Raw genomic sequence first — 16,464 nt, 5'->3', positions numbered from 1 at the left:
TTGGAGCCTAGTATTACGTTTTTCACACGCCATTATTGTCACAATATTTCACACGACAACACAGAAAAGCACAATTTGAAGAGCAAAATTAAAAAAAAAAACACATTAACATAGCACTGTAAATAAAATTTCGTTAATTGCTAGTGCAGCTGCGCAATACTTGGTGTAACTGTTTTACTGTAAAACAATGAAAAACTACAACTACAAAGGAAATTCTCTCTATAAATACGCGCTAGCAATAAACAATAGCTACACTAATTATACAAACTACAAGAAAAAAAATCAGAAGATTCCTGTGAGGCATTCTCGGCTGAGGGTCGACATATGAAACGTCCCCTTAGAAAAATGATAAATGACAGTGCTAAAACTGACACACAATATCTTTTTCTTTTTTTTTTAGCGCAACGCAATCTGACTTTCAGTAATCCCTACAAAAGAATGGTCCTGACTAACATTAGCCTATACCTTTCATGAATCACTTACCTCACAAAAATCTTCGTTACTCGAACTACTGCAATACAGTGAGCGCCACTACTGCCAGCTAAATAAAATATTCAAACTACTGAAGGCACTAACTACTGATAGGCATAGTTAGCAAATGAATGATTTTGATAGAGAACAAACAATGTATTTACCTCACTAGTGTTCAAAAGTCATAATATATATAGCAGTTCATGACATCCAGTCTTACAAATTTCAAAACTCCGCCATTTCTCTCTCCACATCCACCACTGCTGGCGTCTCACCTCCAACTGCGCAACGCTACGCGCTGTTAACATCCAGCTGCCCAACACTACAATAGCCAACATTGCAAACCAGCCACAGACTGCACACAGCACAGCCAGTGATTTTCATACAGAGCGCTACGTGGCGTTACCAATAAAAAAACCTAAACAGCCTACTTACAAAGGCAGTCGGCCGCTGACGGATCCACAATCACACCCACTCTTCAACTTCCTCGTCCGACTGAAATCGATGTCCAAGCATTTCTTATGATCGCTGAAAATGTGAAAATCAGACGGTGAAAGATCCAGGGTTTACAGAGGGTGTTTCCCAATTAAATTGCTGAAGCATAGCCTTTGTCCGATTTGCGTTATCGTGCAACAGGAAGATTACGTACGACAGTATTCGTGAGCGTTTTGACAGTATAGAGCGTCGCACTATTTGCGAAGTGTCTTCATAGCGCTGCGCATTGATTATGATTCCACCCTCGAGGAATTCGACGAGCAGAGGAAGCAGGCAGAGGAAGCACCCTGTTGAACGATAACAACCGCCCCCGGCTGTCAATCGCACGAAGGCTACGCCTCAACGTCTTCGTTGAGAAACACTGCAACATTCTCTGTGCAGCCCTGACCTTTCACCACGTGATTTTCACTTCTTTGGAGAATCGAAGAAAGACATGCGTGGGTGTTGGCTTCAGTCTGTCGAGGAAGTGCAAGAGTGGGTGCGGTTGTGGATCCGTCAACGGATCGTCTCGTCCCCCAGTGAGATAAACGTTTTAAAGCGTACGGTGATTACTTTTGAATAGAACTATTCTATGGTCCCGTTGTGGTTGGAGTCGGGTTTTCTACATCTACATCTACATGATTACCCTGCAATTCACATTTAAGTGCTTGGCAGAGGGTTCATCGAACCACAATCATACTATCCCTCTACCATTCCACTCCCGAACAAATGGTTCAAATGGCTCTGAGCACTATGGGACTTAACATCTATGGTCATCAGTCCCCTAGAACTTAGAACTACTTAAACCTAACTAACCTAAGGACAGCACACAACACCCAGTCATCACGAGGCAGAGAAAATCCCTGACCCCACCGGGAATCGAACCCGGGAACCCGGGACTCCCGAACAGCGCGCGGGAAAAACGAACACCTAAACCTTTGTTCGAGCTCTGATTTCTCTTATTTTATTTTGATGATCATTCCTACCTACGTAGGTTGGGCTCAACAAAATATTTTCGCATTCGGAAGAGAAAGTTGGTAACTGAAATTTCGTAAATAGATCTCGCCGCGACGAAAAACGTCTATGCTTTAATGACTTCTATCCCAACTCGCGTATCATATCTGCCACTCTCTCTCCCCTATTACGTGATAATACAAAACGTGCTGCCCTTTTTTGCACCCTTTCGATGTCCTCCGTCAATCCCACCTGGTAAGGATCCCACACCGCGCAGCAATATTCTAACAGAGGACGAACTAGTGTAGTGTAGTGCCCTTTACGCAAACATGTTATCACACATGACGGGTTTAGTTTGTCCACCCCAGGAATGAATGTCAGACAATACCTGTTATGAGCAACTAATGATTTCAAAATGTTCTTAAGACATGTTTTGTAAATTGAATTCTTCTACTTCCCGGCTTCGAAGAAAGTGAAGTAAAATTTTTTAAGGAGTCAGTTAAACGATTGACCTCTTCTATACACGGGGACCACATTATTCATTAGTTTCTTATCACACGAAAACTTTCGGGAGCAATTTTCCATACGCTATGATGAAAATTGCACCGTGTGTCAATGTGTTATTTTATCTACACTACGAACTGCGACAAGATTTAATTTTTCTCCCTTACGCGATGACGTGCGTCGTATGCTCGTCTTCGCAGCAGTTATGCTCGGAATATATCTGGCATTGACACAGTAGGAGAACGCGATCGTACGCAGGTAATCAAATATAAAACTATAAAAAATTTTAAAAACTTTCTATGAAACTTCTAAAAATTTTCAGACTTTTCTGTATTTTTTATCAACCGCATCAATTTGTTTTTTTTCCTTTTTCTTTTTAACAGAGTGATGAAAAGTTTCAGGACATTAATTACCTTCTTCAGGTCTGAGAACAGAAAACCAAAGGGAAAACTGCCCCAAGAAACAAGTTACGTAAAAATTGCTATTGATTTACTCTTAAAAATTTACATCGAATTAACATAATACATGTAGTATAATTGCTACTAGCAGTGTAAATAAGAATGTTCTGGGCGATGCAACGCGTCGCATACTGCTAGTTGCACTTATAAGACTGTGTATGGTATGTTTACTCCCTGGTATTTTAATAGTAAGTCAACAGCAATTTTGATTACGTATTACTTTGTTACTATTTTGATCAGTCTTATTACTTTTATGCTCTGATAACTAAGCATTTGTTACTATTTGCCGGCCGCGGTGGTCTAGCGGTTCTGGCGCTGCAGTCTGGAACCGCGGGACTACTACGGTCGCAGGTTCGAATCCTGCCTCGGGCATGGGTGTGTGTGATGTCCTTAGGTTAGTTAGGTTTAAGTAGTTCTAAGTTCTAGGGGACTTACGACCTACGATGTTGAGTCCCATAGTGCTCAGAGCCATTTTTTGTTACTATTTGATCAATCTCACCAATTTCATGCTTCGTGAACTAAAACGAAACATCTGTTACGTGTTTCGTAGGCCGTCCATCGCTGATGGATTCAAGATCACGCCCACTCTTCAGCTTCCTCGTCCGACTGAAACTGACGTCCACGTGGGCAATTCTTTCTGCAGTTGCTGACTGTGCTGAAAATAACCACATAGACGTTTCACTTATAGACTCTATGTTTCAGTTGCCATCTCTGATAGTGTGTAAGTTCAAAAAGGTAGTTTTTCTTTTTAATAATTATTCGCTTATTCGTATTCCTTTGTCAGTACATAATAAATTTACCTTTGTGTTCGTTTTAGGTTGAACATGACTTTACCTGAAATTTGAAATAGGAATATTGTAGACGATACAACGTTGTTGTACAAAAAAACGGGTTTGTTAATTCCCTGTATATTTTTGAAAGTAAGACAACAGTAATTTTTCATAACTTTTTAATTAAGGCAATTTTTCTTTTGGTTGTCTGTTCTCAGCTGCGAAGATGGTATTAAGATACGGAAACTGGTCACCATTTTTTTTTAAATTAATGCTGCATGGGGTTGGGACAATTTCTATAATTTTATATTTCATTATCTAACTCGGAATTGTTTTCATACAACGAGGCTTAAAATTTACCAGGGCGTTTCAGAACTTTATTTGCCTACTTTCTTATTGTTCCTTAATGATTTACTTACCATATTAAACCTCCTGTTCCCAACAGTTTCGGTGCGGAAAAAAATATAACGAATATAAAAAATTGCAGAATACAACTGGGAATCGAATACAGATCTTCTGTTTCTCACTCATATGACTTGGTCGCTACACAAGTGGCACTTGCGTTTAAAAGCGCGCACCGTACCGGTACATGAGCGTCAGTCGAAAAGTTTCTTATCACGATTTCTAGGAAAATATGAATTTACGGATACCACACATGTCGATGAAAACTGCTCATTTTTTCCGTAATGTGTCGATCACTTCAATTCTGAGTCGATTGCGAGTCATAATCTTTAGGGTACTTTTCTCAAAAACGGGTGGGTGTTGAGAAAACGTATTAGTCCTTCATTTTAGGTTGTACACAAGCAACTTGCCAAATATGAGCCGAATCAGCTGGCCGTATCTGAGGCCTTACACTTGTAATTAAAAGAACAAGATGCAATCACCAAAGCGTACAACACAGAAAAATAGGATTTGGTTTCTCGTACAGATCCAAAGGTATCGTGAAGTGGTTTCATCACTGTGGAAACCTCTCAGCGCTATGTCGTTGAGAAGCCCTTCCATCGCATTCAGTGAACGGCTACACATCTGTCAACTCTTTATCAGTAAATCTATCCATGCTGATGACTATCGCTTTCCACGAATACTGCCGGAAAAATGAATCTGAAATAGAACCGAACAGTACTGACTGCAAATTGGAAGGCGAAGATTAAGTGGCATTGCTGTTTTGTCAACAGTAAGTACGATGAGTGCATGGAACAAGTTTGTCTCCAAAGAAGAGAAATATGTCATCTACGTCCGAACCATTAGGGAGGTATTTGAAGTACATTACGTTCACAAAATAAATAGTGACAAGTTAACAAATAAAATGAAGTTACTCTATGACGAACAACCAGAGATCACGTGGCTCTTGTACCAAAATACTCAGAAAATATTCCTGAACAACTTTCAAAATTTTCTCGTTTGAGCTCAGGCTTCCATTGTATGTTATGTATGTCGATATAGCCACATATTTGTCACAAGCAATAAAAAAGAATAAAAGGGCATGGAGAAATCAACTTCTACAGGACACCTAAGCTGCCATAAAGTTGAGTTACTGAAGAAGAGAGGCACGAAAACCGCAAGGGCAAACAAGAAGTAACATCACACACCGTGTACACCATTACAGGTGGAAACGAAAGAGGCAAGCAGTAGACGACGAAACAAACCAATAATCCTAACTAACATAGGTTCGGAAACTAATGATTTCCCCGATACGGACACATTTCCCACATTTATTTCCTGCAACACAAATTTAATCGATTGATGTTCCTTATGGTAAAAGTATGCTTATGTGGTAGATACATGATGGTTCATCGGCACATTTTGGTGTGGCTGTTTGGGAACACATAGCACGAATCTTCGATAACAAGTGTGTCGGTCGTGTCATCCCAGGTCCACCAGAATGAAACGAATGGATTTGTTTTGTGTGAGGATACATAAAAGCTTTGGTGTGTCCTAACAGTTTTCATTGCGTCGATGAACTCCAGGAACCATTGTATATATATGTCAGCGTATTCGGATCACGCCAGAGATTTGTCAGCGTGTAGACTGGTTTCAGGACCTGTGTTTACTAGGATTATTTGATTGTGTTCATTGTCGTCTACTCGCCCCTTTCGTATAAAGCTATTACTTTTACATATCCTATATAATCCTATAATAAAAATAAAAAAGGTAGTATAGTGTTCTGTCATTCCAGCGACATGGAGACAAGCAAGAAGAGTGGCAGAGTGAAATACAGTTCTACTTACGGCTCCAGGCCCTTTGGGAAATACGTCGCGTGGAGATGGTCTTTAGCCCGCAACACGAAGAAAATACGCGGCCCAGCAGATGCGTTGGGTGTTTGTGTGTCGTCACTGAAGTCTTAGTTATGTTGATTTTAGTGTACACTAGTTACGTGTCTAGACCTGGCCTTCTGATTTTCAACACTGTACGATTGTGTTAAGACGATTGTGTTAAGACGATTGTGCCTTCGTTCATCGCTACTGTGTAAGTGGGCTGCTTCCGTGTTGGCAGAGCTGTGTAGCGCTTTTCGTTGGATCTCTGAATGTGCTTTCTTTGTAAGAGACTCTGTGGCTGGTTGGACTTGTAGTTGGAAGTTAACCGCTAGTAGTGCTGGGCAGTTGGAAGTTAGTCGCCAGCAGTGATGGAAGTACTGTTGGGCATTTGGAAGTGAACAGCCAGCAGTGATGGATGTTAGATGTGAGAAGTTAGCATTGATGGAGGGTAGATGCCTGAAGTGTTGGCGCAGGCTAACGATCTGTACACGTTCGACATGGAGAATGAATATTGTTCGTGATTATATACCTTTGTACTAGATGTCAATGAAGATTTACACTCGTGTCTGAACTGGATGCCACATTATTAAGGTAAAAAATACATTATTTGATTTGCAACAAAATCTTTCCTTTGCTAACCACATGCCTATTAGTAGTTAGTGGCTTTAGTAGTCAGAATCTTTTATTTAGCTGGCAGTCTGGCAGTTTTGACGCTCGCTGTATTGCAGTAGTTCGCGCAATGAAGATTTTTTTTAGTTAAGTGCTTAATGAAATGTATAGGTTATTGTTAGAATTTTTCTTTAGTCAGCGCCATTCTTTTGAATTAATAATTTGAAGTCAGGGTGTAATTTTTTGAGCAGTCAGATTGCGTTGCGCTAGAATATTGTGGGTCAGTGTTGACATGAAAAGAAAAAGTAAAGAGAAAGTAGGCTCAATACGTTCAGTTTTACTCAGCTGTTTCGGAATCAAATAACGTAGAAGTTTCATCTTCGCAGTCACTCTGCAATTTAAGTACAGACACACTCATTTAAAGAAGTTTCAACTGGTTTGGGCTCACACTCCGCGTAGCCGTAACGTTGACCCCCACCATGGCATTTTCGGCGATCGATTAAGCGTCGATCTTGACTTCCATACGGAGCGTGGTTTGCGGTAGTGACATGCTTAGTAGCTGTCAGGCTACGACACTAGACACAAGATGTCACGCTTTCGCACCAGACCCGCTTTTACGTTTTTTTTCCAGAAACAATGAAAGAAAAAACAAAATTCTAACAAGGATTTTATTTTTTCTCAAAATATTCGACTATAAAATTTTTATACTTTTTCTCGCGTTCGGTCTACGATCTGGAACCACTTTTGCACTCTGATGTCTAAACCTGGAGTCCTTGTCGTCTTTGTTACTGAGGAATGTAACAGCTTCTTATGGTAACGAAAACAGTCTTGGTATTCTAAGTTCTAGATTAGCCAACTAAAAGAAGCCGTAGGACAATAAACCAGTTGAATATCAACAATGATACACCAATCTCATGTTTTTCTTTGTGAAATAGTCATTTATATGACGTGCTGTATGACATCTGGCATTGTCACGATGCAGAATGACGAAGTTTTCGGTTGTTTTTCCTTATTTCATCCATTACTTGTGACAGATTGCTATATACCGTTCACCATTAACTGTTCTTCGATCCTCTAGTCCGCAGCTCGTGGTCCAGAGACTAGCATTGCTGCCTCTTGATCACGGGGTCTCGGGTTCGATTCCCTGCCGGGTTGGGGATTTTCTCTGCGCGGGGACTGGGTGTTTGTTTTGTCCTCATCATTTCATCATAATCATCATCATTTGTGAAAGTGACTAGATTGGATTGTGGAAACAAAAGGGACTGTGTAAAAATTGGTGCTGCCGATGACCGCGCAGTTGAGCTCCCCACAAACCAGTCATCACCGTCATCGATCCTCTGGAGGAGTGACTGTGACATATCTAGTGTAGCAAGGAAAACAATTCAGACCATTTTCTTAGAAGTGCTTCTCGAAGTAACTACGTTTTTCGCTTTCTGTTCAACTTTGGACACCCAAACGGATGAGTCTTGCTTAGTTTACGCCTCTTACGAATACACCCATGTTTCTTGTTCTGGTGTCAAGTTGTATATGGATTTTACATGTCCTCGGTCGAATTTATTGAGGATTTCCACGAGCTGACATGAGCATGTTTCTGAGCTTGGGCGAACTTTTGAAGAATCTGCCGGATCACATGTTTTCCACAGCTAAACATTCGGACCACATCGAATGTGTAATGCCGATCATCTTCAAGTGTTGTACGGTATCGATGTTTTTGGTCGGCCTTTACGAAGTTTATCGCCGACAGCAGCATGATCAATATAAAGTTCTGCAGGTGATTGATTACTAAACGTTGAACGATCTGCTTAAGGCCATTCTCGTTTCCTCCTTTACGAAAACAGTAAAACATCGCTCAGAGCTAGCTTTCACTTTTTCACAACTAACTTCTTTTCAACGATCACTGTAAACAATTAACTGTGCTAATTTATGAGCTGCCAATGTTTTAAAAATAACAATAAATTTGAAAACAATAATGATGTCACATCTCAGTAGCGCGATCTAGTTGTCGTTTGTAAGGACTCAACAAAGCACCGTCGAATGCAGCCGTCACGCTTCCAAACCAATAAGGACTCAAATATTTCACGTCAGGTTGCCAAAGGCAGCATATTTTTGTTTCACCCACACTTGGCATAGACGTATAAAAGTAGAGATCACTCTCCATGCTGCGATTCGCAGCCGGGTGTAAGTCTTTTTATGTGACGCCACTTAGACAACTTGCTCGTCGGTGATGATGAAATGACGATGAGGAAAACGCAATATCCAGTCTCCGAGTGGAGAAAATCTCGGAATCGGCCGGGAATCGATCCCGTGCCCCTTCAGTTGACAGCCACGCCGACCCCGCGGCTACCGAGGCGGTCAAAGCACATATGACGATGTTTCATTTCATCCATCAGTCACCTTATAGCACACGAAATGATTATATAAAGAGCGGAAATATTCTATGCTCTAAGGGCCAAATCTGACATTTGACAAGAATTCTGGAAACAATATATCTCTTTTTTTGTACACAACTTATTTCCATCCAGAAAATTGGGATAGTATTCTGATATCACAGAACTATGTTGCTCACGGCATCGCTGCTAAAACTATTGTGACAACTTAGAAAATAACGTATTAAACATGTTCTGGGATCCATACCAGGCATCTGACTGGTTCCAGGGGCAATAAGAACCTTATTTCAAGTGCCATTAATAGTGAGGCACTACGTTTTATTTACGATGACAACAAAAATACAGCGGTAATGTTTCAACCAGTACAACTGTCGTCAGCAAAAACAATTTCTCACGTCCTTTAAATTTTTTACATGATAATAACAAAATTAAATGCAAGAAAAAATCTCTAAGCATTGACTGCTGTTACTTACATAACTCCATTCATGTGTTCAGATGTTGCAAAGCTTATTGTACAACTCCTTACGCTGTCATGAAGCAAAGGAAACATCGTCAACAGTTGTCTCTATTTCGCAACTGATCAACATGGCTGGGCTTTCACATGAAGCATGGCGTGGTACGCATCTGCTATGGTCTTTCCTCCTTTGAAAATTTGGCATTTTTCCATTCTTCTCTTCCAGACCTGTTTTCAACAGCTACTTGACATGGATGAGTAACAAACAGACTGTAACACTTATATCGTTTGGGAGGAGGATTGTATTAAGTACCTGTGTATCTGCAGTTTATGAAGTGTGCTTTCTGTGTTGTTTGAACTCATTGATGTATGTCAAGAAAACTAGTTATATATGAAAAAAGCAATAAAATAGATTGAAATTTTATATTATAGTTGTGGTGTCACCGCCAGACACCACACTTGCTAGGTGGTAGCTTTAAATCAGCCGCGGTCCATTAGTACATGTCGGACCCGCGTGTCGCCACTGTCAGTAATTGCAGACCGAGCGCCACCACACGGCAGGTCTAGAGAGACGTACTAGCACTCGCCCCAGTTGTACGACGACTTTGCTAGCGACTACACTGACAAAGCCTTTCTCTCATTTTCCGAGAGATAGATAGAATAGCCTTCAGCTAAGTCCATGGCTACGACCTAGCAAGGCGCCATTAGCCTTACAGTGCTTCTATTTAAAGAGTCTCATTTGTATCGTCAAGAGCGATGTACCACAATGATGGATTAAAGTTAAGCATAACCTCAGCTATGTACTTTTCTTTATAGCATTCATTAAGTATCCTGTTTCAGACCTCACACCAGCCGGCGTGTGTGTACGCGTGCATTTCGGCTATTTCCGAGTGGCGTGGCTGTCTTGCTACGCCACAACAGTTGGCGACTCGGATCAAAAACGATCTTGTTCTTTCTACTTGCCTTGCCCTAAATTGCTTGTGTCATGGCTTCGCCGCAATCTCCAGATGTACTGTCCGAATTTTATCGCTTGCAGAATCAGCAGACGCAGGCGTTATTGGATGCCCTTGGACAGCTCGTCCAGGGTCAACGTGCACTGCACACCGATGCTGCGGCCGCCGCCGCTTCATCGCTACCACAGCCACAACACGCAGTTGCACCCCCGTTCCGTAATTTTCGTCCAGACGACGAAAGCTGGACGGAGTGGTCACGCCAATTTGGATTCCATCTCGCCGCCTACAGAATTCAAGGTAATGAGCGGCAGCCGTTTTTGCTTTCGTGTGTAGGTGTGTCCACCTACCGTATGATAGTGAAATTGTTTCCCCGACGCGACGTAGCAACTCTGTCCTACGAAGAAATTTTGTCTGCTTTAGATGCCTATTTCAAAGAAACAGTCAATGTCGTTGCAAAAAGGTATACGTTCTTTCGTACAAAACGTACGGCCGGTCAGACTAATCGGGAGTGGGTTGCAACATTGCAAGGCCTTACAAGGGATTGTGCTTTTGAGTGTGAATGTGGACTCCCTTATTCTGATACTATGGTGCGTGATGCAATTGCACAGAACGTTTCTGATGTTCGCATACGGGAACAGATTTTGAAACTAGTCAGTCCCTCCCTTCAACAAGTGATAGACATATTGGATAGGCAAGACACACTTGACTTTGCTCAGGAATCATTTGAAACTTCGCCAGTTGTGTGTCGCATTAACCGGCCCGCCGGGCGCGCTGCACGGAACTGTAAACAGCCTTCGCGCACGTCCGCAACGCCACGTGTGCTGCGCAAGCGAGGAAATGCAGTGCTGAAATCATGCCCGCGGTGTGCAACTAGCCATTCGCGTGAAAATTGCCCGTCACGCCAAGCTATTTGCTTTTTCTGTAATAAAAAAGGACATGTTCAAAGTGTTTGCCAGAAAAAGATTAGATCGGACACTCACAACCATTCCAGGCCCTTTGCTTCGCCCCGGAATCGAACCAAGGACACTCAGGCTCGTGAACCTTCGCCCATGGACATTCATGTAGTTAATTCCCCTCCGTCCCGTGCCACTTTCTCTCACAGTGACTGTGTTCGTCCCACAAAAAGTGTGCGTCGACGTCGACGGAAATCCCGTCACGTCGCAAATGATTCTGTACCAGTGTCTGTTCAAGTTGCACAAAACAGTCGCTCTTGTCAGCAGGACAATAAACTTTTTGTAGATTTGGACTTTGCCGGACAAGTGATACCGTTCCAGCTCGATACCGGAGCTGCAGTTTCATTGCTCAATAAAGATACGTACAAACAACTGGGCGCACCTCCGTTGCGTGCTGCAAATGTTCAGCTCACTAGTTATTCTGGACAGCATATCCCTGTGTTAGGACAGTGCAGCCTTCTTGCAACATACAAGGGACAAACAAAACTTGTGTCATTTTACGTCCTTCATTCTTCTTCTGCAGTGAACTTGTTTGGTTTAGATTTATTTCAGTTGTTTAACTTGTCTATCGTAAATCAGGTCCTATCGATGAACCAGACTGTGCCTTCAGCCAGTGTTTCTCGTCTATGTGAAGAATTTGCAGACATTTTTGCACCGGGCCTTGGTTGCGCTAAGAACTATGAAGCACATTTGGAACTAAAAGTAAACGCGCAACCGAAATTTTTCAGAGCGCGCAATGTTCCCCACGCATTGCGTGATGAGGTCGCCAGAACATTAAACGATTTAGAATCACAAGGTGTCATTGAACGTGTGCAGGCTTCTCTCTGGGCCTCACCCTTAGTAATTTTGCAAAAACCTTCCGGAAAATTGAGACTTTGCGTGGACTTCAAGGCCACAGTGAATCCACAACTTGTGACTGCAACTTTTCCTTTACCCCGCCCGGAAGATCTTTTTGACAAACTGTGCCCGGGAAAATATTTTTCAAAGTTGGACCTAGCAGATGCGTACTTGCAAATACCGGTGGACGTAGAATCCCAGCAAGTATTGGTGGTTAACACGCATCTTGGATTGTATCCATTCAAAAGACTGCCATTCGGGTGTGCATCCGCCCCTGCATTGTTTCAGCAATATTTACAAACTGTTTGTGCGTCGGTCCCTACTGCAGCAAACTATCTGGACGATATAGTGATCTCCGGAAAGACAGAAGACGAACATTTTGCAAACCTACGAACATTGTTTCAGGTCTTGCGACAAAATGGTCTTCGCTTGAGGAAGGACAAATGTGTGTTTTTTGCTCGTGACTTGCCATATCTGGGACATGTAATCAATGCCAAAGGCATACATCCGAGTCCAGAGCACCTCCGTGCCATACAGGACTTGCCTTCGCCGCAGAATTTGAAGCAGCTACAGAGTGTGTTGGGAAAAATTCACTATTATAACAACTTTATCCCCCATGCCTCTTCCATTTCGGCTCCGCTTCATCGCTTACGCCGTAAAGGTGTTCCGTTCGTCTGGTCGACGGAGTGCGAACGCGCCTTTCGCCAGTTGAAATCGGCGTTGCTTTCAAATACTTGCCTTACGCCATTCGATCCCCAGAAACGCCTTTTGTTGATGGTAGATGCATCGGATTTCGGGAGTGGTGCTGTGCTTGCGCACAAAGATGGTTCGCATGATCGCCCTATTGCCTTTGCGTCCAAATTGCTCTCGTCAGCGCAAAGAAATTATTCCCAGATAAAGAAGCTTTGGCTCTCGTGTTTGGTTTTACAAAGTTTCATGATTTCTTGTATGGTAGTCACTTTACCATCATCACAGACCACAAACCTTTGACATCGCTTTTTCATCCGAACAAGCCTGTCCCTCCACGTACAGCGCAGAAATTCATTCGCTGGTCTATTTTCCTCTCGCAGTACCGCTACGATATCTTGTATCGGTCCACTGCTAAGCACGGAAACGCCGATGCGTTGTCCTGTTTGCCTGTTGCTGAGGATAAAGCATTCGATTCTTCCGAACTTGCTTGTCTGTTCATTGATGCGGAAACCGATGATGTGGTCGAATCGTTTCCGATTGACTTTCGTCGTGTAGCTGCAGCCATAGCAGCTGACCCTGTCCTTGCTACCGTTTTGCGTTTCGTTGCTACGCAATGGCCCTTGTCAAAGTCACGGATCGAGGATCCGTTGGTTCGCCGATTTTTTGCTCACAAGGAGAGACTTTTTGTACGGCGTGGTGTTTTGCTGTTGCGTTCTGATAATGATCAGTCCAGGATCGTGGTCCCACGTTCGTTACAGTCCTCTGTCTTAAAGCTTCTCCCCCAAGGACATTGGGGTATAGTGCGTACGAAACAACTTGCTCGTCGGCACTGTACTTGGTTCGGAATCGATGCTGCGATTACGAATATGTGCTCTTCTTGCATGGCGTGTGCCGAACAATGATCCGCACCGCCGCAGAAATTCTTTGCTTGGCCAAAAGCCACTTCCCCTTGGCAACGCTTACACATAGATTTTGCTGGTCCATTCTGGAATGCTCGATGGTTGGTTGTGGTCGATTCCTTCAGTAATTTTCCTTTTGTTGTCCGGATGTCTCCCACGACGTCTTCTGCCACCATCCAAGCGTTGTCTGCTATCTTTTGTATTGAAGGTCTTCCACAGACTATTGTTTCCGACAATGGCCCACAATTCATGTCTGCAGAATTTCAGTTATTCTGCAAGGCCAATGGTATTCAACATCTGACATCCGCGCCGTTTTCGCCTCAGTCCAACGGTGCCGCTGAACGATTGGTCCGGACTTTCAAGTCACAGATGTTGAAATTGAAAGAGTCGCATTCTCGGGAGGACGCGTTGTTGCTTTTTTTGTCTTCGTATCGCTCTCAGCCCCGAGATGGTCGCTCGCCGGCTGAGTTGCTCCACGGTCGTCCTCATAGAACCTTGATGTCTTTGCTGCATCCGCCGCATCAGGTTCCTGTGCAGCGGCAGACTCTTGCTTTTGCTCCAGACGACGTTGTATTCTATCGAAACTATCGCGGTTCACGGCGTTGGCTCGCAGGGCGCATTCTTCGCTGCGTCGGCCGCGCGATGTTTTTGGTTTTGGGGGCCTCTGGTGAGGTGCGTCGGCATCTCAATCAGCTGCGCCTCTGTCGTCGCACGGGTTCTGCCGCTCCCCTTCTGCTTTCAGCGACGGTGCCGTCCGGTCAGCGCCCTGGGGACCCATCTACTGGCTCGCGTCATCCCCAGGTGTTACCGACGATGCCTTCCATTTTGCCCCATGGCGTCGCGCCGCCGCCGCAGCCGGCGCCGCCCGCAGTGGACGCTTCGCTGCAGCCGCCAAGCGCCTCCCTGGGTCACGCGCCGCCGATCGCTTCCCGTGACCAGCTGTCCTCAGCCATGGAACTCTTGCCCGCTCCGGACCATATGGCGTCATCGCGCGTCGGATACCCCGACGCAATGGAGGTCGACCCTTCGGCCCCTCCTGGGCGCATACACGCATGTTGACGTGCACCCTGGACTAGGTTTTCAGGCGTTTCCTAGCTCCCCTCGGACCGAATGGCCGGGTGCGGATGGCACAGCCTCGCCTGTTGTTAGGCTCCCCACCTCATCGCATACGTCAACATGGGGGCCTCCCCACGGCGGGCGGAAGCCTTATAACACGACCGTTCGCCGATATGCGGGGGAGGAATGTGGTGTCACCGCCAGACACCACACTTGCTAGGTGGTAGCTTTAAATCGGCCGCGGTCCATTAGTACATGTCGGACCCGCGTGTCGCCACTGTCAGTAATTGCAGACCGAGCGCCACCACACGGCAGGTCTAGAGAGACGTACTAGCACTCGCCCCAGTTGTACGACGACTTTGCTAACGACTACACTGACGAAGCCTTTCTCTCATTTTCCGAGAGATAGTTAGAATAGCCTTGAGCTAAGTCCATGGCTACGACCTAGCAAGGCGCCATTAACCTTACAGTGCTTGTATTTAAAGAGTCTCATTTGTATCGTCAAGAGCGATGTACCACAATGATGGGTTAAAGTTAAGTATAACCGCAGCTACGTACTTTTCTTTATAGCATTCATTAAGTATCCTGTTTCAGACCTCACGCCAGCCGGCGTGTGTGTACGCGTGCATTTCGGCTACTTCCGAGTGGCGTGGCTGTCTTGCTACGCCACGACAATAGTAATATGAAAATGTTTATGAAAACAATGTTTGTTAAAAGCTGGTTCATGCTTGAGGCTCTTGTATTTGTAACATGTGGCGCTGTAGGGAACGCAACGAAAGTGGCATGGCGAGATGTAAAAGGTGGGGTTTCGCGGTCAAATTGAGCGGATCCTTTGTGTGAAACGCACGCAGTGTGTGGCTAGCCTTATCACGGTACACATCGACGGTGCTAAGAGAGGCAATTGGAAGCTGCATTAGAAGGGATTTGCCTCGGATGTGGATCTGGCGATTATTTGGTATTCATGGAATAATGGAATGGCTCTAATATGTTGGAAACCCGACGCCAAGAAGAGATTTATAGAGCATTCGCACGTCAAGAGCCGGGAGTACAGTTAGCGGCCATTTCACCTGGCACTAATTTTCGTCACTGCTTTAGAGACTTCACAGACCTCATTAAGTAATGTATATGGGCATGGACCAGTTAATTTGTGTAGTTTCAATAATTATCAAATAAAACATTATGACAAAATTGCATTAACATTAATTCGTGTTCGAAACCGTAACTTCAATCCTGATAACGAACCAAGGTCCTCATCTAAGTGCTACTAAAACCGAGTATCCTGATTTAAATGAACAATTCTTGCATTCATGTGTTTAAAAGTGATTTTTTTCTCTAGAGTAAAAGGAGTAGCAAAAGTTAAAGTAAGAGTAACATTTGTATGCGTTATTAATGAAATGGTCCAAGTGAAATTGTTAAGGTAGAAAGTTTAACAACAAAAATTCAAAGATCAGTTAATAGGAAAGTGAAAACCTTAATTATTTAAAAGGTTAAACCACAAAAGTTAATTTGGACAGTCTTTTGCTAAAGTATCCTTAATTTATTATAAAATATAGTTTTGTAGGATTATAGTTCAAGTTTGTGTAAATATTATTACCAAGAATATCTGCTTCACAGGTGATTAAAGTTCAAAGACATATAAATCTTTAATGAACAGTTTTACGGTAGTACTGTTAGAAGTGAAGTCATGCACATTTTCAAAGATAGTCTAGTTTTGGTGCTCATCATGAATGATTCCTTTTG

Source organism: Schistocerca cancellata, chromosome 1 (genome assembly GCF_023864275.1).
Source record: "Schistocerca cancellata isolate TAMUIC-IGC-003103 chromosome 1, iqSchCanc2.1, whole genome shotgun sequence".
NCBI classification, from domain to species: domain Eukaryota; kingdom Metazoa; phylum Arthropoda; class Insecta; order Orthoptera; family Acrididae; genus Schistocerca; species Schistocerca cancellata.
Note: the sequence above shows the minus strand (reverse complement) of the source record.